Consider the following 23,429-nt stretch of genomic DNA (forward strand, 5'->3'; position numbering starts at 1 on the left):
CACCATTTTAATGGGTGATTACTGATAATTCAGTGTTCTTTTTAACTTGCACTTTCCTAATAGCATATGATGCTGAGCATCTTTTCACGTGCTGTTTGCCATTTATACATTTTTTTGGTGTCGTGCCTGTTTTTGCACATTTTTAATTGAGTGGTTTGTTTTCGTATTGTTGGGTTTTAAGAATTATTTCTATAATCTGGATAACAATCTTTTATTGGCTACGCATTTTGCAAATATTTTTTTTCTCTAAGGCTTATCTTTTCATTTTCATAGTAGTGTCTTTCACAGAGCAGAAGTTTTTGTTTTAATGAAGCCCAACTCATTCATTTTTTTTTTTTTCTTTCATGGATCCTGCTTCTGTTGTTGTCTCTAAAAAATTGTTGACAAACTCAAGGTCACTGAGGTTTTCTCTTATTTTTTTTTTTCTAGTAGTTTTATAACTTTTAAATTTATAGTTAGGTCTGTGATTCATTTAGAGTTAATTTTGGTGTAGGTTGTGAGGTCTGTGTCAGGATTCTTTTTTTGTTGCATGCCAATACTCATTTTGTCCCAGAGCAATTTGTTGAAAAGATACTCATTCTCCATGGTAATTACTTTGCTCCTTTGTCAAAAATCAGTTGCCTTTATTTGTGCAGGTCTATTTCTGGTCAATCTATTCTGTTCCATTGACCTACTTGTCTTTTTTTTATCCAGTGTCGTACTCTCTTAATTATTTAGTTCTACAGAAGTCTTGGAATCAGGTAGTGTCAATCATCTGACTGTTCTGCTTTAGCGTTGTGTTGACTATTCTGGGTATTTAGCCTTTCCATATAAAATTGAGAATCTTTTTGTCAATATCACACATGTACTTTTGAAATTCACAATTCTGTTGCAGAGGTATGGAAAAGATCATTCAATTTATTGGCTCATAGCTGAGCTGAGTGAGGTCCTGGGGATTTAGGAATTTGCCCAGTATCATGTAGATACTCAAATCCAGTCTTCCTTTGCCATGTTGCCAGTGTTTCTCTCACCGCTGTATAGATATTGTTTATAGATACTGTCTAGATAGCAGGATCAAGCGTGTGTATGTACTGGCTTCAAAATGAGCTGATTGTCTAGAGTACGCTTTGCCTGTGTGTAGAACAGTACCTGGTATTTATCAGGGGCGCTGGTCTCCCGCACAACTTCCTGCTTACAAAACTATCGACAGTGCAGAGCTACTGAGGAAATGAGTTTGTAGTGTTCAGAGTGCTGGAAGTGGGGAATTTGGCACCCCTACATGCCAGGATGAGAGTGGTCAAGCCATTAGGATGTGGCAGTTTGAATCTTCCTTCAAAGACCAAACTTAGTTTGTGGGAACTGTCGCTGAAATACTAGGAGTCCAAGTATGTTGTCTGTACTGAAACACAGCTATCCGTTGATCTTAAATCACTGGCTGTTTCACAAGTGTATCTCTAAAGCTAAGCCAAAAATGTTCTCTTGTAGCATGTTTGATGGACTTCTCAGGTGGTGTTAATGGTAAAGAATCTGCCTGCCAGTTTAGGAGACCTAAGAGACTCAGGTTCTATCCCTGGGTTGGGAAGATCCCCACTCCAGTATTCTTGCCTGGGAAATCCCAAGGACAGAGGAGCCAGGTGGGATACAGTCCATGGGGTCACAAAGAGTCAGACGTGACTGAGTGTGAACACACACAGCATGCAGCATGTTTAATATGTGACACATGTCTCAAAATAAGTCTTAAAAGGTCTATTTTAAATTATTTTTTCTTGTTAGAAAAATAATATAGGTTTAAAAAAATTATAGTACAGAAAATTTTCTAAGTTGAAAAACAAATCATGTGAATTGTTATTACACGAAGATAACCTCCATTCCTTTCTACTATTTATTCTATCCATATATCTAGTATCATAAGGTTGTTCATTTCAACTACTTTCAATTACTTTTCATCGAGCCGCCACAGTTGAATGTATGTGTATCTGCATTATTTGATCACTTTTTGTCACGGGTGCTTCTTATGACATTGCGTGTATGTCATGAATATGACTTTCAGTGGTTGCATTATACTCTATCATATGGCTCAATAATTATTTAACAATTCTGCTGCAGTTAGAAAATTTGCTAATATAGTTGTATTATCAAAGCATAGCCTTGTGCATGTATCTTTGTCCATATTGCTGATTTCAAAATTGTTCCTCCTAAGTAAGGACAAGGTTGCTTTTTGTCTTAGAAGGCAGACCTCTTCACAGATTTCATGTCAGTTTTGTCAAAAATATGTGTGTTTTTTAACACATTAGTGCCATATTCTGCCCACTGTCTTCACCTCTGGAAACAACATGAGACATTTATCTTGTCTCTTTTCCATCAATTTGTTTATTTTTATCTTTCTGCTAGTTCTTAGCTAGATGTAAGCATATTTTCCCCCTAGTTAAGATAGTGATGTAGAATATCGGCCTTTCAAAAGAGGTCCTCAAATGAAAACTAAACTGAAAACTGTCAAAAAAAAAAAAAAAAAGAAAGAAACTCGAGACTTGTCACTAATAAGGACCTGCCAGCAAGAATGTGCCAGTGTTTCAGACACTTCTCTGCATATGGATTACTGAGATGACCCCAAAACTTTCTCTCCCCATCCCAATCAGTGAATTTCCTTATTTTGACATTTAGAAATCTAAATGTAAGAAAGTGATAATGAAATGAGGGGAGGATGTTCACCTATCTATTAATCTAGCTAGCTAGCTATCCATCTATCTGGCTGAATCTTTTCTTTTGCCAGTTTAGTGACAGGTTTATGCCTGATTTATCAAATCTTCTGTTCAGTAAGTTGGGTGAGTCATTGAAATCACCTAAGACATTGCACCGACTATGTTTTTATAGCAATGTTTAAACAAATAAAATGCATCTCAGAGTAGAGTGATTAAAAAGCACACCAACCTCAACATACCTCCCCATAGGCCCAGGCACGTCTGTGTTATTTATTCAAAAAAAAGGTAGCCCTTATTACAAGAAAAGAAAACTAAAGACTAAAATTTCTCATGGATAAATGCAAAAATCCTCAAAAATGTTAGCAAATCAGATCTGGTAATAAACATAAAGGATAATGTATAAAGACAAAGGGGGAGGTTCAGTTGAAGAATACTGAAGTTTAACATTTTAAATCATCAGCGTAATCCAGTGTAAACTGTTAATCAGTTTAGTTCAGTCGCTCAGTCGTGTCTGACTCTTTGCGACCCCATGAATTGCAGCACGCTAGGCCTTCCTGTCTATCACCAACTTCCGAAGTTCACTCAAACTCATGTCCATCGAGTTGGTGATGCCCTCCAGCCATCTCATCCTCTGTCATCCCCTTCTCCTCCTGCCCCCAATCCCTCCCAGCATCAGGGTCTTTTCCAATGAGTCAACTCTTCGCATGAGGTGGCCAAAGTATTGGAATTTCAGCTTTAGCATCAGTCCTTCCAATGAACACCCAGGACTGATCTCCTTTAGGATGGACTGGTTGGATCTCCTTGCAGTCCAAGGGACTCTCAAGAGTCTTCTCCAGCACCACAGTTCAAAAGCATCAATTCTTCAGTGCTCAACTTTCTTTACAGTTCAACTCTCACATCCATACATGACCACTGGAAAAACCATAGCCTTGACTAGATGGACCCTTGTTGGCAAAGTAATGTCTCTGCTTTTGAATATGCTATCTAGGTTGGTCATAACCTTCCTTCCAAGGAGTAAGCATGTTTTAATTTCATGGCTGCAATCACCATCTGCAGTGATTTTGGAGCCCCTCAAAAATAAAGTCTGACACTGTTTCCACTGTTTCCTCATCTATTTCCCATGAAGTGATGGGACCGGATGCCATGATCTTAGTTTTCTGAACATTGAGCTTTAAGCCAACTTTTTCACTCTCCTCTTTCACTTTCATCAAGAGGCTTTTTAGGTAATATGGTACCAGAATAAAGAAGATGGATTATGATTATCTCAGTAGGTGGAGAAAAATCAATTAGCAAAATTCAACATCTATGTATTTATTTTTATTTTGGCAGCCCTGGGTCTTCGTTGTGGTCTGTGGGCTCTTCACCCAGGTGCAAGGGCTTCTCTAGCTGCATCTTGTATTGGATGCCCTTAGGCAACCAAAAGGAGTACGTCAAGGCTGTATATTGCCACCCTGCTTATTTAATTTCTATGCAGAGTACATCATGAGAAACGCTGGGCTGGAAGAAGCACAAGCTGGGATCAAGATTGCTGGGAGAAATTTCAATAACCTCAGATATGCAGATGATACCACCCTTATGGCAGAAAGTGAAGAGGAACTAAAAAGCCTCCTGATGAAAGTGAAAGAGGAGAGTGAAAAAGTTGGCTTAAAACTCAACATTCAGAAAACAAAGATCATGGCCTCCGGTCCCATCACTTCATGGGAAATAGATGGAGAAAGAGTGGAAACAGTGTCAAACTTTATTTTGGGGGGCTCCTAAATCACTGCAGATGATGATTGCAGCCATGAAATTAAAACATGCTTACTCCTTGGAAGGAAGGTTATGACCAACCTAGATAGCATATTCAAAAGCAGAGACATTACTTTGCCAACAAGGGTCCATCTAGTCAAGGCTATGGTTTTTCCAGTGGTCATGTATGGATGTGAGAGTTGGACTGTAAAGAAAGTTGAGCACTGAAGAATTGATGCTTTTGAACTGCGGTGTTGGAGAAGACTCTTGAGAGTCCCTTGGACTGCAAGGAGATCCAACCAGTCCATCCTAAAGGAGATCAGTCCTGGGTGTTCTTTGGAAGGACTGATGCTAAAGCTGAAACTCCAATACCTTGGCCACCTCATGCGAAGAGTTGACTCATTGGAAAAGACCCTGATGCTGAGAGGGATTGGAGGCAGGAGGAGAAGGGGATGACAGAGGATGAGATGGCTGGATGGCATCACCAACTCGATGGACGTGAGTTTGAGTGAACTCCAGGAGTTGGTAATGGACAGGGAGGCCTTGCATGCTGCAATTCATGGGGTCACAAAGAGTCGGACATGACTGAGCAACTGAACTGAGGCAGGTGGGATCTTAGCTCTCTGATAAGGGATCAAACCCATGTCCCCTGCAATGGAAGGGAGATTCTTAACCACTGGGCCACCAGGGAAGTCCCTTAATATCCATTTGTGATAAAAATAAAATTGCTAGAAAAGTGGGAATAGAAAGAAACTCTATCAGTCTGATGGAAGGCATCTGTGAAAAACCTACAGCTCAAATTAGCTGAACTCTGAATACATTCCCACTAAGACCAAGAAAGGCAAGGATGGCTGCTCTCACCACTTCCACTCAGTGTTGTAACAGCGGTTCTCACCAGTACCAAGTCAAGAAGAAGGAAGAGACACAAACACTGGAAAGGAAGTGAAACCTCTGCTCTTTACAGACAACATGGTTGCTTATGTAGAAAGTCCTAAAGATTCAAAACTTGAAAACTACTAGACCTAAAATGGGCTTCTCTGATAGCTCAGTTGGTCAAGAATCCATCTGCAGTGCAGAAGACCTGGGTTCGGTCCCTGGGTTGGGAACATCCGCTGGAGAAGGGAAAGGCTACCCACTCCCTTATGCTAGCCTGGAGAATTCCAAGGACTATACAGTCCATTGGGTCACAAAGAGTTGGACACAGCTGAGTGACTTTCACTTTCAGTCCTAAAACATTATTTAAGCAAGGTCTCAAGATAACAAGGTTAACACCTAAAATCAATTGTATTTCTATGCACTAGCAGTGAATAATTGAGAAAATTTTTAATCCATTTACAATAGTGTCAGAAAATAAAATACTCAGGGATAAATGTAATAAAAGTGAAGTGAAGTCGCTCAGTCGTGTCTGACTCTTTGCGACCCTGTGGACTGTAGCCGACCAGGCTCCTCTGAACATGGGATTCTCCAGACAAGAATACTGGAGCAGGTTGCCATTTCCTTCTCCAGGGGATCTTCCCAACCCAGGGATCGAACCCGGGTCTCCCGCATTGCAGGCAGATGCTTTAACCTCTGCGCCACCGGGGAAGGGAAGCCCATGTAATAAAAGGCATGTGAAATATGTATGTTGAAAACTATGAAACAGGACTGAGAAATTAAAGAAGAGCTAAACAGAGAGATATAGCATGTTCATGGAGCAGAAACACAATAGTGTTACCAAGTCAGTTCTTCACATGTTGATTTATAGAGCCAATGCAACCACAAGACCATTCCAGCAGTCTGTTTTATAAACAATAGGCATTCACAAGGTCACTCTAAAACTTCTATGGGAATGCAAAGAATCTAGAACACCAAAACAAACCCAGTGATCTCCCTTCAGGTTTAAAGTCTTAAAGCAGGTGCCCTAAGGCCTAACCATCTGTCTCAAAGTCCTCTTGATAATTTCTCCCAATAGGCTTAAGTGCCTACATTAGATCCTTATGCAAACAGGCCTCCAAACAGTCCATCCTAGAATGTCAGAATTTCTTAACTGAATACATAGGTAAGGCTTCCCAGATGACAGGATTATAGAACCCTAAGAAACAAAGTGAACTTCTCAGCCAACAGACTTTGGTAGAGAGGTTGGGTGACTTGTAACGATCTATAACTGGAAGGACAACTGAAATTAGGCTGTCTTAACTACCGTCTCAGAATTAAAGGTCTTATCCGTAAAGATGTGCTATCATTCAGGAATTTTTGTTGTTTGAAAGAAAAGAAACCCAATGCAAACTAGCTTAAGTCCCAAATGGAATATATTGAAAGGATATTGCGGTAGTTCACGGAATCAAGGCACAATGTCTGGATTCAAGGATGCCCTGGAGGCCACAGGAACTAGAGTTGTGGGCTCACATACCATTGCCAGGCTAGGTCTCTCCACTCATTTGTGTTCTTTCCATCTGTGAGAGTTGCCCAGAAATTTGACACTAATGATAAAGTCCTGGAGATTACAGATATGTTTTAAAACTAATGAGAGGATGCATGGTTATTATTTTAAGCTAGTCAGAATTACATATATTTATATTATGGTACACAGATTTCTTTCTCTTTTCTTTCCTGATGAGTATTATTGTTAGAAAATTTACTTTTTAAAAATCATTGTATATTATTTAACAACGTAAATGAGGATGAATTTGAAAAAAGAACTGATGCATTAATATGTAAAAAGAAATCATTGTAAAAGCATTCTTGATACTTAATTGTACATTTTTACTAAGGCAAGTTATTGCCTTGATTTTCACCTGTCTTCCACTGATTTACTTATTAGATTCCTCCAGTAGAGAGTATCTCTTCCAGCTTTGGATAAACCACTGCCCTCAAGAATCACTGCATCTGTCCTCACCAGCAAGGAAATGTACATTGACCTTCACTTTCTGTTGTTTAAACTTATAAAAACAGTAGTTTGTTTTTTTTTTTTTTTTCACATATATCCTGCCCAACAACCCAACACATATTGCTGTGGGGGAATGACGGGAAAGGCAGTCATATAATTTGCTACACTCTGGCATGGCTGCATAAGAGTATGCCTTGGCTTAAAAAGCAAACTCATGGTTACCAGTGAGGAAGGGTGGGTGGGAGGGATGGTTAGGGAGTTTGGGATGTGTTGGGAGCCAGCGTGAGGAACTCCCCCCATGGCAAAGGTCATGAGGAAGGAAGCTTGGCATACGCAAAGGTGTGATCAAGTCTCAGGAAACCCCCTGTTCCCAAGCATCTACCCCCAAAACCAGAGTACTTTACGGGGAGATCTCCCCCATAACCATTTCTCTCAGAGAAGGAGTTAACTTGCAGCTCCAGTTAATAAAAATTCCTGGGTGTGACAAGAATGTTTCAACTTATGAACTCTGGAGGTTCTCTGGCCCGCCTGATCAGGCTCGTCTGGCCGCATGTGATTGTTTACAGCCTCCCAACTGTGAGAGGCACAGGATGTTTTAAAACTTTCTAAATACAGACTCTCTTGAGAAGTTAGAAGATCATTAGTATAGTATTAGTAGGTTGATTAGGAATTATATTGGTGAAGGGTTTTTTCATTTGTCCTGCCAATAATTACTGCTAATTCCCTGCCCTGGGTGTGACAAGGATGTCTCAGGTCAAACCTCTCTGCTGACAGACTAGCTCGTGTGACAGCCTCTCAGCCATAAACAGCACAGAGAGTTTGGAGTATTAGCATAGGGCTTTTTTCATTGATGAGTCAATGATTGCCATCAGGCCTCCATATCCTTAGGCACCTGGGAATATATTAATCAATGTATTTGGAATATAGAAAAGGAAATATAGTAGTTTTTGATGTTTTTGAGTTAATGAATCTTCTCTTTTGTTATAGATCACTGTACTTTGTTATAAAACACTATAAATCACTATGCTATGTAAAAATGTAACTTTATCACTATCTTAAGACAAAATAGATCTCAAGGGGAACATTGGTGAAGGGTTTACATTTGTTGAGCCAGTATTTGCTGCTAAATCTCCGTATTCCTGCCCTTATAATGAATATAACTAGCATATAGGAGAAATAAGTATTAACCTTTAAGATTAATCATGTTAAACCTTAGGTTAAGTAAATTCCTTTCTTGATTGTAACTCACTACACCCTCACCCTATAGGAATGCAACTTTATTTGGAGGGTGGCGCCTGATTTAAGAAAAAATCACCCCTGGAAAAATAAGTTTTCTGGTTAACTGACCGACATCAGAAAGGGCCATAAAATGTCAGCAGACCTCATGGCTAAAAAGATGATGAAACTCATAAGACCTTTGTATAATTTTATATGAAGCACCTGATTGTGACAAGGGTCAGGTCTGCTGACCCCCGCGTGACTTTGTATTCATCCCTATGTATAACAAAAAGGTATATAAACAAACCTGAAAAATAAATAAATCGGATCAGTTTCTGGAAAGACTGATTCTCCCGTGTCGTCTCTTTCTCGCTCCCCGTTTTCCTAGCTGAATTCAGCCTCTTTTTCTACTACACTATCTGTTTCTAATCTCCCTCTATATCTGTAATTAAATAAGTTTTTTCCAGGACGCCAACTCCGTCCCCACCTTTGATTTACCCTGGATCCACTGGGGCTGGACCCTGGCAGGGATGGACATACATATATTGCTATATTCATCTCTTGGTTTTTTAGATCTTAGTTCCCCAACTAGGGAATTGAATCCAGGCTCTGGCAGTGAAAGCTCTGAGTCCTAACCACTGGACCATCAGGGAATTCCCATACTGCTACATTTAAATTGGATAACCAACATGGTCCTCTATATATAACACAGGGAACTGGGCTTAATGTTATGTGGCAGTGGGATGGGAGGGGTTTTTGGGGAGAATGGATACATGTATCTGTATGGCTGAGTCCCTTCACTGTTCACCAGAAACTATCACGACATTATTAATTGGCTATACTCCAGTACAAAATGTTGAAAAAAGTGTGGCTTGGGCCTACAACATTTCTTTCAGTGGAGATAAGGAACCCTCATAGGCTCACTTGGGAGAATCTTTCCCTGTTCTGGGCTGGATGTGTACCCTTTTTTCTGCTCATGCATGTGTGTCATATTGGGAGAAAACAGAGTCCTTTGCCTGCAGTACAAGAAGGGTACGTGCAGACCATCTCCCTGCCATGAGATGAGACCTGCCAATCATAGGGGACTGACCCACACTACTGAACCTGGTCTTGCTCTGTCTGTTCTCTAGGTGAATAAAGCATCATTCCATCCAGTGCCTGTGTGAGTAGTCTTTCTTGGCAACACCAAAACTGAACCATGCATGGGGTGACATCCAGGACTGCTGCCCCTAGAGGCAGGGATCATTATGCTCTTTGCTATCCTCCGCTTAGTGGGACATGGCACAACTGGTGAAGAATCTGCCTGCACTGTGGGAGACCTGGATTCAATCCCTGGGTTGGGAAGATCCCCTGGAGAAGGGATAGGCTACCCATTCCAGTATTCTTGGACTTCCCTTGTGGCTCAGCTGGCAAAGAATCCGCCTGCACTGTGGGAGACCTGGGTTCCATCCCTGGGTTGGGAAGATCCCCTGGAGAAGGAAAAGGCCACCCACTCCAGTATTCTGGTCTGGTGAATTCCATGGACTGTATAGTCCATGGGGTCACAAAGAGTCGGACACGGCTGAGTGAGTTTCACTTTCCCCTGGAGGCAGTAACAGGTGTCACTTGCTTAACAGTAGAGAATGTTGAGTGACACTTGACAAACACTGTCTTAAGGACATGTTTATTGTTCTAATCTCTCACCATTCCCAGCCCATGACAGATGTCCAATACATGTTGACCAGAGCTGGCTGGTAACAAATACCAGCCCAGAGATCCCCCTGTGCCTCCCTGAAGGGCAGTAGCCGCACCCCTAGGATGGTTTCTGCAGCACCTTTCTAGGGACAGAGGAAGTTGCTCCCTCACCATGGCCCTGTGTCCCCAGGGACAAAAGGGGCTAACCCAAGGCAGCCAGCCCACACTGACCACCACTGCTACTCCTGGAGATGGAGCCACTGATCCAAAGGGGACAAGAGTAAGGGGGCTAAGCCCTTCACCACAACTGCATTTTCTGTAACAGTCAGGACTGGATCTTTGTTTGATTCTAGCCAGGTTCTGAACCAGTGGTACATTCAGAAATGTGACCCAGGCAAATCTTGGAGGAGAAGGGGATGACAGAAAAGACCCTGATGCTGGGAAAGGTTGAAGGCAGGAGGAGAAGGGGACAACAGAGGATGAGACAGTTGGATGGTATCACCGACTCCATGGACATGAGTTTGAGCAAGCTTCAGGAGTTGGTGATGGACAGGGAAGCCTGGTGTGCTGCAGTCCATGGAGTCGCAAAGAGTCAGACATGACTGAGCGACTGAACTGAAGGCATCTAGTGAGGATGATCATGAAATCCATCAATTATCCAGTTTTCAGGACAATCTTTACTTGCTTGTCCAGTGGATTAAAATGAAAAGGTCTGAACCGCCAGTTTATTGAAAGGTCTAGACTATCACATGAGTGCAAACAGAGAGGATATGCATGCCTCCCTCTTCTTAACTCTTTAGATTTTGTTACGTGAATACAGCTCTGTGTATGCCGGTGTATCTCCCATTTTCTTTTTTTCTAACGATTAAAAAAATTTTTTTAATTTATTTGGCTATGTCGGGTCTTAGTTGCGGCATGTGGACTCTAGCTCCCTGACCAGGGATCAAACTCTGTCCCACTTCACTGGGAGTGTGGACACTTACCCACTGGACCACCAGGGAAGTTCCCCTCATTTTTTAACTCAAACCTATCTTTCTTCTTCCTACCGTGGATGCATGACTTCCTTGCTAGAACAAATCATGGAACCAGTATACAAATGCCTTGCCAGAGGTTTCCACAAAAAGACAGAAAAAGCTGTTTTCCTGCTCAGGGCAGATGTCAGCCAGCACCGTAACGTTCAGAGACTGTGATGGAAATTGCATGGACAGAAAAGTGTGCTCTTAGGGTATTAACTAGGGTGACCTGTTCTTTTAGGCTATTCAGATAAATAACTGTCATTTTCAATGGTTACAGCCAACTGCTCTCTATCATTTTGTATAATTAGGGACAGCCATTTTCTCGACGGTGGTGAAACATGCAGACACTCAGGTTCTCCTGTTCTTTCTCCCCACCCCCGAGCCTCTGCCCCAGAGGACAGCTCCACATCTGTAGCCCTCATGACGTTAATGGTCTTTGGACAGAATTAGTCACTGAGGCAAGAACATCAGCGCGGAAACACGGGGAGCCCAGCAGAGAGACAGGCACTGATGACATGCAGTCAGCTCCTCGGACGGAGGAGCTGTTTGCTGGATGTCTTACCTGTCCATCACTCGGGGCCAAAATGCCCTCTCTGCTACCCAGCCTCTTATTTTTCCCACCAGAGAACAGAAGCCCTAAGGATGCAGAAGCTTATGTGTTTTGACCTGTCAGAGGAGAGAGTGATGAAATAAGATGTTCCTGCCGCACGGGGTGAAGGAAATTTAAATATGTAACTGTTCTCAGCTGCTTTGTTCTAGCCCTACCCTTTCATCTACGGCTCTTAGAAATGACTTCATTTAACCAAACTCTTCCCCCTCCTCCCTCCACCATGGGCATTTTCAAAGCACCCGCCACATGGCTCTGCTTCATTAGCGCCTTTGTGTCCCAGCGTCGTTGATGCTATCGGCTATAGCTCTGGGAATTGGGTTTGTTCATACATTAACCATCATTAGGAAGAAACAGCAAACAGCCTCTCTCAGGAGCAAAGCCCATTCCTGCCCTGACAGTTAGGGCCTAAGAAACAGAGCCCTTCTAGAATACTGTTTATGCCTGGTACATAAGTTTGCTTTTACTCGAGCTCTGGTGTATTCTCCTGAGTTTACACAGTGAGTCCCTAGACCAGTGGAGAAAGAGTTGTTGATTTTTATGAGAATCACCAGCAGTATCCTTGTCACAACCAGTACCCTGGATGTCCCAGAGTTTTTACTTTTCATGCTTTTTAGCTGAATAGGGTTGTCATCATGTCATGGACAATCTTGCCTGTGGCATCGTGAAACTAAGTAAAGCCTTGGTTCTCAATATTTCCATTTATACAGCTATATATATATATTTAAAAAGGGACATGTACATTAAGAAATTGATCTCCTGTTGCAGATCTGTAGTCTAATAAATGATGAATTTTGATGATAAAAGTCAAACCACTCTATTGCTAACATTTGAGAGATGCGGTTGAAAGCAATTCCAAAAGCAGTCGCTTTTCAAGTGAATTTCCTGTGGTTCTATTTACCTGAGTGCTGAACTTCTGAGAAGTCCCAGACTATGGATATAGCACCAGTGAATGAATCCTTCAGCCGGTTTGCTTTCCCAACTGCCCAAAAGTCACATTGCCTGGCAATCCATCAATTATTGAACTGCAATTCTTTTTGGTAACGAACTCATGTTTCTCCTTTGTCTTTGATTTCTTAGGGCAAGGCCAATGATAAAACAAAACGTTTCAAAAATAGTGGAGTCCCCGAAACACACACCGATGTGGCCAAAAATCTCACTTCCTATCTTTTCAGTTTAACTTTGATCATCTGTAAATGGCGGTTGGGAAGATCCTCTGGAGGAGGGCATGGCAACCCACTCCAGTCTTCTTGCCTGGAAAATCCCATGATCAGAGAAACCTGGCGGGCTGCCGTTCATGGTGTGGCAAAGAGTTGGACACGACTGAGTGATGAAGCACAGCACAAGCGGTGGGGGAGCAGCGTAAGCTGTGATCTGAAGTGCCCTATTAAGTAATGACCCAGAGGATGCGGCGTGTTTCTTTCCTAGTCTGACACCTCAGGTACCGTAATGATGACAGGAGCAAGCCTGCTTTCCGTCAGGAGTCCAGACCTGCTCCAACTCTTCCTTACACGTGGTCCAAGCAGAAGAACACTGCCCTGTGACTCACAGCCTGCAGGCAGAATATGAAAGGGGTCCTTCGGGGAGAGCCTTCCCAGCCCCAGGGGAAATTCTGGGTCGGTGCAGAACCCTCTTTGCAATGTACCAGTTGCTGGAGTAACCCCCCTCCCCAAGGAGAAGCCAATGCTTGGGGACAAGTGAAGTTTGTGTTCCCGGTCACAGTGCCACAGCCTCCTCCTGAGGTGGCTGTGGTGTTCACCTCAAGTTTGTGACGTTTTTCCTCGCAAGGCTTGATTTTCTGAGGTTATCTGACTCAGATTTGATGTCCATGATTCAACCAAGCTATTGGCAAAGAGTTGGTCTAGACTAGAAGTCAGCAAAATTTTTCCATACAGGACCTAGGAGTAAATACTTTCAGCTCTGTGGGACATACAGCTTCTGTCACTGCTACTCAGTTCGCCTGTTGTAGTGTGTAAGCGGCTACAGACAAGGAATGAGTGTGGCTGTTACTGCGATTAGTTTTATGTGCAGAAATAGGCAGTGAGCTGCACTGGGCCCAAGGGAGATGGTTCACCAGCCCCAGCTCTACAGAAGTTGTCTCTAATGTTCTTGATTATGTTTGCTGTCAGTTTAAACAAAGCAAAATACCCATTCAAACCTGAAACACTTCAGAATATATACCCACGGTAAATGTTTATTTATGTATAAATTATATGTAAGGACAAATGTGCTAACATATGTTGAATACTATAAAACATACACAAAAATGGAACTTTAAAAAATGAGATATAAAAAAAAATGAGATATAGATACAACAGTGCTTAATTGTGATGACTGCATATTATTACCCAAGAGCTAAAAGTACAATATATATGGAGGGCTAGGTTCATAGTTAATGACAGACAGTGGACTTAAATCCATAATTTAAATGCTCTTCCTGGCAATTTTAAAATTTTTTGGCTAACTTCAAGCAGATCTTTGTTTATATCTTATAACATTACAGGCAAAGAATTAAAATTATTGTTCATTTTAACAAGCTCATATTGTTTGCACTGTGTTCCAAAAATATTATTCGTCATAAAAGTCCTGTAGGGGTGAGTACTATTCTTATCCCTTATTTACACTTTTGAAACCTATAGCACTGAGAGTTTAGGTAAATTGCCCGAAGTCACACTTTTGCTAGGTGGCTGGCTCCAGAATCCTTGTTCTTGTTTACTGAACTAAGCTGCCTCTCCCACTTTTTTTACTGTTCCTTTAAACTTTCACTTTTACAATTAAACTTCAGTCACATTTTGTTTCAGGAATACTTGAAAGCTATTTGTCTATTTAGGGTATGGTGACGTGAGATAAAACTCGACAATGTAGTCCAAAAATCCACTTAATCAGACACATGCAATATACTAGAGTATACTGTAACCTAATAAATGGGACAGGATGAATAAGGGCTCCACTGTTGAATCCCTGTTTAAGGAATTCCTACTTTCCCTCTTGGAAAACCAGAGAGATATGTTCATTGACAGACGGACTAATCAGGGAAGGTTCAGTTTGCATTAGTGGCGGTGTTCAGTCACTAAGCTGTGTCCGACTCTGCGACCCATGAACTGCAATAGGCCAGACTTCCCTGTCGTTCACTATCTCCCAGAATTTGCTCAGATTCATGTCCATTGAGCCAGTGATGCCATCTAACCATCTCGTCCTCTGCCGCCCCCTTTTCCTTTTGCCTTCAGTGTCAAAAAGTGAATGTGAATGTCAATGTGAAATGTCAAAGGTGAAAGGTGAATGTCGAAAGTGATGCTTTCTCCCAGCATCAGTGTCTTTTCCAAAGAATCAGCTTTTCGAATCAGGTGGCCAAAGTATTGGAGCTTCAGGTTCAACATCAGTCCTTTCAATGAATATTCAGGGTTGATTTCTTTTAGTATTTACTGGTTTGATCTCCTTGCAGTCCAACGGGCTCTTAACAGTCTTCTCTAGGCCCACAATTTGAAAGCATCATTTCTTCGGCGCTCAGACTTCCTTATGGTCCAACTCTCACATCCGTACATGACTACTGGAAAAACCATAGCTTTGACTATATGGATCTTTGTTGGCAAGATGATGTCTCGGATCCATTTGCATATAAAGAATTAATTTTTTTTTTAGATATATAAGTTCTAACATATTCTTTCCATTCCGTAAGAAGATCTTCCACACCTCCTGGAATATGCTATCTGGGCTTGTCTAAAAGACTGACCTTATGTTTTAATTATATTATACTGTGTCCCTAATAAAATGTTGATCTTGTTTATGCTAATAAACATAATGAAGACTAATCTATAATAGCTATGATAGCCATTATATTGCAATTATTTTATATACAAGGTTGCAATTAGATGTCATTGCACTAATCTTTAGCTGCTCTTAATCATTCTGTAAGCTTAAAACTCTACTTCTCTGGACTCAAAGAGAAAATAATCTTCAAAACTCTGAACTTCACTGCAGGGCAAAAGTTTATTGTGTAATATCCCATTCAACAATATTCTTCTTTCCTTTAATTTCTCAGTCTGTGAACTGGTGCTTACCACTGTCTCCATCAATGGTTCCCAAATTTTCATGCAAATCAGAATCACCTTAAGGGCTTATTATAACACAGATTCCTGGGCTCTGGCCTCAAATTTCTCATTCAGTTGGTCTGGGGTGGGGCCTTAGAATTTGCATTTCTAATATCTGGGACCACCCAGATGGGGCTGCTGCTTCTGGTCCATGGAAACACTGATCTGGATAACTATCAGTCCTGCTCATTCCAGAAAGCAGAAATCGGCTTTCTGTTCTACACATGATTTTCTATGACGTGACTTTGCTATTACTCAAAAATCTTGATCCCATATCCAATCCCATATCCCTAGCTAGACTACTTAGGGCTTATCCTTGCTGTGAGCTTTTAACCCATGCCAATTCTGCTTCAATCTTTACTCAACAGCTACCATATTCAACAACTACCACCAAACCTACCCTCAATAATTCTTGGCCTCTCCTGGAACAGAGGCTGACATTAATTGTGAGAAGAGTTCAACAAAGTTGAATCCTTTTGCTTTTCTTTTTTAACTCTATATTCTTTCTCTGACCAATTTCATACGATCGCTCCCACGTTTCAACTATCACCTTAAAGATGATGATTTTTCAATGATATGTCTTAGCTCTGACCTCTATTATCTTCATTTTATGGATCAAAAAACAGGTGCTCAAGAGCACGAAGCTATCAAATATCAGCCTTACCAATTTTCTATTCTCCTTGTAGCCCATCATGGCACTTCCTTAAAATGCAAAGTACTGGAGTGGCACTCAGGCCCCAAAGCTATTTCTCCAGCCTTGTTTCCCTACACATTCCTCTACAACCCTCAGCTCCAGGTGCTCATCATTCTCTGGCATTACTTTCCCGCCCTGATGGTTTTGGTTCTGCAGTTCCCTCAGCCTAAAAATCCAACAAATTTTCACCACCAAAAACCCTTCCCATACCTCAGTGCCAAGCTTAAGAATGACCTCTTTCACCCATACCCCAAGTTCAGTTCAGTTCAGTCGCTCAGTCGTGTCCGAATCTTTGCGACCCCATGAATCACAGCACACCAGGCCTCCCTGTCCATCACCAACTCCCGGAGTTCACTCAGACTCACGTCCATAGAGTCAGTGATGCCATCCAGCCATCTCATCCTCTGTCGTCCCCTTCTCCTCCTGCCCCCAATCCCTCCCAGCATCAGAGTCTTTCCCAATGAGTCAACTCTTCGCATGAGGTGGCCAAAGTATTGGAGTTTCAGCTTCAGTATCATTCCTTCCAATGAACAGCCAGGACTGATCTCCTTTAGAATGGACTAGTTGGATCTTCTTGCAGCCCAAGGGACTCTCAAGAGTCTTCTCCAACACCACAGTTCAAAGCATCAATTCTTCGGCGCTCAGCCTTCTTCACAGTCCAACTCTCACATCCATACATGACCACAGGAAAAACCATAGCCTTGACTAGACAGACCTTTGTTGGCAAAGTAATGTCTCTGCTCTTCAATATGCTGTCTAGTTATCTCTTAATTCAAGGGCTATCTCATTTAATTTTTCCTTTATTTTCCTCTCATCTTCTGTAACAGTGATGTTAATTTGAATTGCTAACAGCTGCAGTAGTAATCATGGTAAGTAAGGAATGAGGCTTCCCTGGTGGTTCAGTGGTTAAGAATCTGCCTGCCAATGCAGGGGACACAGTTTGTTCCCTGTTCCTGGGAGATCCCATATGCTGCAGGGCAACTAAGCCTGTGTGCCACAAGTACTGAGCCCACAAGGTCTAGAACCTGTGCTCTGCAAAGAGAAGCCAGCACACCACAATGAAGAGTAGCCCCCACTCTCTGAAAATAGAGAAAGCCCTCAGGCAACAACAGAGACCCAGCACAGCCAAAAATAAGTAAAATTAAAAAAATAATAAATTAAAAAGAATCATGGTAGGAATGTTAACAAAACTTTGCTATCCTTACACAATAGTTTCAGCAATACTTGAAAACTAAAGTCTCTTATTTTAAAATAGTGTATCAAAAAATAAATAAAAACATTGTATCAGCTTAATCTGTTTTTTAAAGATTGTATTTAATACAATTTAATAACACTGTATTTCTTAATCTGTTGACTTATTCTGATATAACATGAGAACTTCATTTGAAATATCTGTTTCTATTCAACTTGATGCTCTGTGTGATAGACTCATTTATTTTGTGGTGACATCAAAATCTGCCCATTATCCCTTAGAAAGAAAATGCTTCCAAAGGAGGCCACGGGTGGGGTTGGAGGGCAATCACTTTGTTTTCTGCTCTTCAGAAGGTATTCCCTGCATTCCCAGATCTTGAAGCAGGTCTGCTTTGTTAGATGTTAGGTGATGTCCTGACCATGTTGGAGCTAACCTAGGACTCAGTTATATTTCATGATAGGGAATCAGTAAGTGCATCTCACTGCCCTCACCATCTGGACAGCTTGAATCCAGCCCTTATTTATTTTGGCGCCTTTGAGAACTGACATAAAATCAAATTCCGTACTTCTGGGCAAGCAGAAGGAACCCAAAGAAGAAAACAGAGAAGAAACTAAATGAGCCCCATGGGAAATCAAGCCAGAGTGGACATTCAGTCCAAGTAGCAGAAATAACTTTCTGCTTGGACAAAAAACTATTTAGAAGTCAGTCAGTCACGTGTGGATGATGAACCAAAATGGTTCTAAATGTGACTGCTTTAATAAAGAACAGAAGAAAATTTAATAAGGACTTAACACCTAATGAGGATGGAAGAAAATGATTAGGAAATAATTAAAAGGAAAACAGCATATTCTACAAAGCAGAAAAATATGAAAAATTAAGTGGTCACTCTTCCCCCTTGGGCTTTTCAATTTTTTTCCAGGCTGGAAAAATATTCCTGCTTCTGCCCATACTTTGAAATATCTAGAACATTGAATTTATTGATGGAAAGTGTACTTACCAACTAATCAGAGAAATTCTAAAGGGAAAAGAGTGCTGTACACATCAGAGGTACCCTAGAGACTCCGCTGTTCATAACTCTGCATGAACAGGGGGAAAGTGCTATAGTCCCATTAAAGAGCGACATAGTTGTTTAAAGAATGAACAAAAAGCAGCATTTCTTCGTTAGTGTCATTGCAGGAAGCTGATGCTGTGAAAGCTGGAGGCCATCAAATGGAATATTGCAGCAATAAAACAGAATGAAAAAATGAAATGCTCCATTCCCTTGTCAATCTCATATGCTTGTCTCTTTCTTTTTAATATACTCGACACTACCCTGGTCAGCTAATGCATATTTGCAGTTTCGTTTTGTGCTCGGTAATTGTGCTGCGGGCGCTTATTCATTTGACAGATTTTGCTTTGAACGAAGGAAACTGGCAGGTTGGAAGAAAAAACCCAATGTTGCCAAATCACCAATTAAGGAAACTGCCAGAGGGAATACTGATCCTGAGACTGGTATCTGTAAAAATGATATAATGATGCCACACTTCAGAAGACGTTTTAAAGAGACACTTAATGAAGGACGTAAGGGAGGTGCATTATAGGCTGGCTAATGTATATGACTGCCAAATGTAGACCAGGAAGATAGATACAATGGGGTACAGTCATTTTTACAAAAATCTGGACAAGGAAACAACAAATACATCCAGTTGTGATGCAGTTAACAGGTAGACTGATTCTCCCTCCATGACTGGAAGAAGTCAGCCTTATGATCAGTTCTGTTCAAAACCCCTGTGACGGGATGTCACCTTGGTAGACAGTGCGTGCGTGGGTATCAGTCAGCAGAAACATGGAAGTGAAGGGGCCACATGGCTCTGGCCCACCTCCTTGGATCTGATAATCTAGCAAAGGAGTAGGCAGGCACATGGGTTAATTGGATGAAGGATGAAGCATGAAAGTGACGGCTTTTCCCACCGAGTCACCTGCCGGTATCAGGGCGACTGATCTTCCTCCAGTCTCCGTCACCATTCTTCACTACAGCATCCTTGATTTTGTTCAATTTCTCCAATTTCCGCCAGTATCTGGCTTCTCCAGAAGAGGCAGCATCAAGTCTTTCATGTCTTGGAATTGCTGAAGAGGCTTTTATTTACTCCTTCCTTCACCTTCTTAAATAAATGTACCTTTCTTTCTCTTGCTAATATGATCGCTCCTATGGGTTAATTTCAATGAACTGTTTCACATTTGATAATATACATGTTTCAGTGCTATTCTCTCAAATCATACCACCCTCACCTTCTCCCACAGAGTCCAAAAGACTGTTCTATACATCTGTGTCTCTTTTGCTGTCTCGCCTACAGGGTTATCATTACCATCTTTCTAAATTCCATATATATGCATTAGTATACTGTATTGATGTTTTCCATTCTGGCTTACTTCACTCTGTATAATTCGATGCATGAGACAGGGTGCTCAGGGCTGGTGCACTGGGATGACCCAGAGGGATGGGATGGGGAGGCAGGTGGGAGAGGGGCTCAGGATGGGAAACACATGTACACCCATGGCTGATTCATCTCAATGTATGGCAAAACCACTACAATATTGTAAAGTAATTAGCCTCCAATTAAAATAAATAAATTTAAAAAAATAATTTCAATGAACTGTTACGAGCCTCATCCTTGTCTCTTCACTCAGTTTTACAGAAGGCCCTCTCCCCCAGGAAGTGTGGAGGAGGAAGAGATGAGAGAATCCCCATCTGGCCACAGTTAGCAGGCACCAGAATAGTGGTATGAATATAGTCCTGGGAAATGACTGAGAGCCTGGAGGTGGCATCATGGAAGACTTCATGGAAGAGGTGATGTTTGTTGAGTGGAATACTTGTGCTCACTGCTGGGCTGTATACAGTCAAGCTATGGCTCCTGTCCTGAAAACATTCTGAATCCAGCCAAGGAGATAAACATGCATGAAATAAAGAACAGAACAACCTATGGTTACATGTGTGATACAAATGCACTGCAATTTTTGGAACCGAAATTTATTTTCCTATCTCTGGGCTACATAAGACATTAAAAAAAAAAATTAGGACTAGGCAAAAGCAACTTAGCTATTTGTTCTGGAAGAGACTTGCTTCTGGAAGTTAGCACTGAACAACTGAAATAGCTCACTTGTCAAGATTAACAGCTTGCTTGTCGATACTCTAAGACTTTTGATTTGTGGGGTCATCAATCAAAAGCTCTTGTGTCATTAACTCTCTTCAGGCCTAACTAGTTCTCTGCCTTGCAAGACCTGCCTTAAATCATCCATCCCTGGCCCTGAAACACTCAAAATATCCTTCCCTGACTCCCTGCTCTGAGATACAATTAAGACACTCAAGTGAGTTCAGTAAACTTAGTTTTGCTTAATTGGAAGTTTTTCCCAGTGGCCTTTTTGAGAACTGACAGAATTTAATAATTTTCCATAAAGACAGGTGTCTAGGTTATCTGGTAATTTCTGTAGCCATACAGTTTGTATATAAATACTTCCTTTATCTCAAGGTGTCTGAGGATGGAGCCTAGAAATAAAGCATGTTGTTGTTTAGTCACTAAGTAGTGCCTGACTCATTTGTGGCCTCATAGGCTGTAACCCACCAGGCTCTTCTGTCCATGGAATTTCCAAGGCAAGAATACTAGAGGAGGTTGCCATCTCCTTCTCCAGGGGATCTTCCTGATTGAGGGACTGAACCCACGTCTCCTGCACTGCAGGCAGATTCTTTTCGACTGAGCTACCTGGGAAGCCAGAAATAAAACAATAACAGGGACCAAAAGGTCACACGGCTAAAACACTAATAGATCACTGGACTATGGTAAATCATTCGTCTTAGCGGTACCCAGAGACTGGTGGGGGTGGCGCTTTTGTTTCCTGGGGGCACTGATGAACTGGAACTGAGATTTAAATGACAGCTTTGGGTGAGGTTTTATTTATTTATTTATTTATTTATATTTTTAAATGTACGGCTGAGGTTTTATAACCTTACCTTATTCCTTAATCTCTAGTAGCCAAGTTTCCTCCTGGAGAAAAAGCGAAAGCTTAAGTCATGTTAGTGCCTGGGAATCAGATGTACATTCAGTTATCTGACAAACTAGGCATAGAAGGACTCTCCAAGGGGCCAACTTCCAGATAGAGGGAGCAAAACTCATCGTCAAGGCACGTGCAGGGATACACAGCCCTTGGTTCTTGGTCTTACCCAGGCCCCATCATTCTAGGAGTGCATGTATACTCTTGACAGTGCTTAAAACTACAAACCTTCTTACCGGACTCAGCAAGACCTCACTGGGGCCCAAACAACTCTGCTGTGGGGAAACAGCCCAACTCTTGGCAGGTCAGGGGGCTTGAGGCTCAGAGGATTAGAAGCAATGACAGCTGGGCATCTCAGAGGCTCCCAGAGAGGGTGCTTGTCAGAGCAAGAGAGATCAGAGAGGCTGGCCCTAAGACCTGAACACATACAAGACATCCTAAGCTAACCTGAGGAGGTAAAGAGACATCATCACTCCCACGGTCTGATTCTGTGTGTCTGATCACATCCGCACTGGGGGGCTGGGGCTGCAGCAGGCAGAGTATTCATCACCTCGGTGTTTTTGTGCTTGAGAGTCAGGAAGGCAGGCAGAGGAGTTGGACACGGTTCTGTCACTGCCTTGTATTTTCCCCATTGGCTGCACATATTGATGTGAATTACACACCCTAGTTTTTTTCAGGGCAGTACTAATTTCAAGTGATCTGCCCCACTGTCCCGGGAGAGCAGTGGGGATAAAGAACAGAACTGAGGAGCCCCAAAACTATCAATACTATAGCTCCAGCGCTACTCCTAACCAGCTGTGTCTTTGAGGAAGTCCATTTCTCTCTCTCAACCTGTAGAAAAAGGAACTAATATGAACCGTATGGAACGATGACACAGATATCTGGCTTTCATGTCTCGCTTTTCCCCAGAGTAATCAAAGTGTGATAAGGCACAGGGCTGACTGGCTAGTGGACCTTTCACCACCTTCCATGCAGAAGGCGTGACAGCATTCTCCCCAGTGATGTGTGACAGAAGTGACGAGTCCCCTTCCCGCCCTGGTGCCTTGGGACCAGACCAGGCGAGGTTGTGTTTCCCTGTTCCATTGGCTGCACGCCTGACAAGATATCCACTCAAAACTGGACAAAGACTTCCCTGGCAATCAAGTGACTAAGATTCCACACTCCCAAAGCAGGGGGGCTGGGTGTGATCCCAGGTCGGGGAACTAGATTCCACATGCTGCAACTGAAGATTCCACATGCCGCCACAAAGAAGGACGATCCCACGTGCTACAGCTGTGACCTGGTGCAGCCTACATAAATAGATATTTCAAGCAACAACTGGACAAAGAAACAAGATGGAGAGGACCCAGGGCCCAGAATAATTACCGGGAGGAGAGCAGCCTACTGAGCTGGTCTGTTCATGTGAGGAAGAAACAAGGTGTCTTGCTTGAGCTGCTACATTTTGGGGATCCTTACACTTTAACCTTATCCAAGTCGGGTGGATCTCACAGAACTGTCAGAAGCCAAAGAAAATAAATGATGTGACATCCCCTTGTAAACTCACGTGTTTTACAGAGAGATTACTGCAGCCACATAATTGAATGAGCCATCAATGGAAACAAGAATTTTGAAAAACTAAGAATACTCCAAACTCGGAAAAACT

Source organism: Budorcas taxicolor, chromosome 15 (genome assembly GCF_023091745.1).
Source record: "Budorcas taxicolor isolate Tak-1 chromosome 15, Takin1.1, whole genome shotgun sequence".
NCBI lineage: Eukaryota > Metazoa > Chordata > Mammalia > Artiodactyla > Bovidae > Budorcas > Budorcas taxicolor.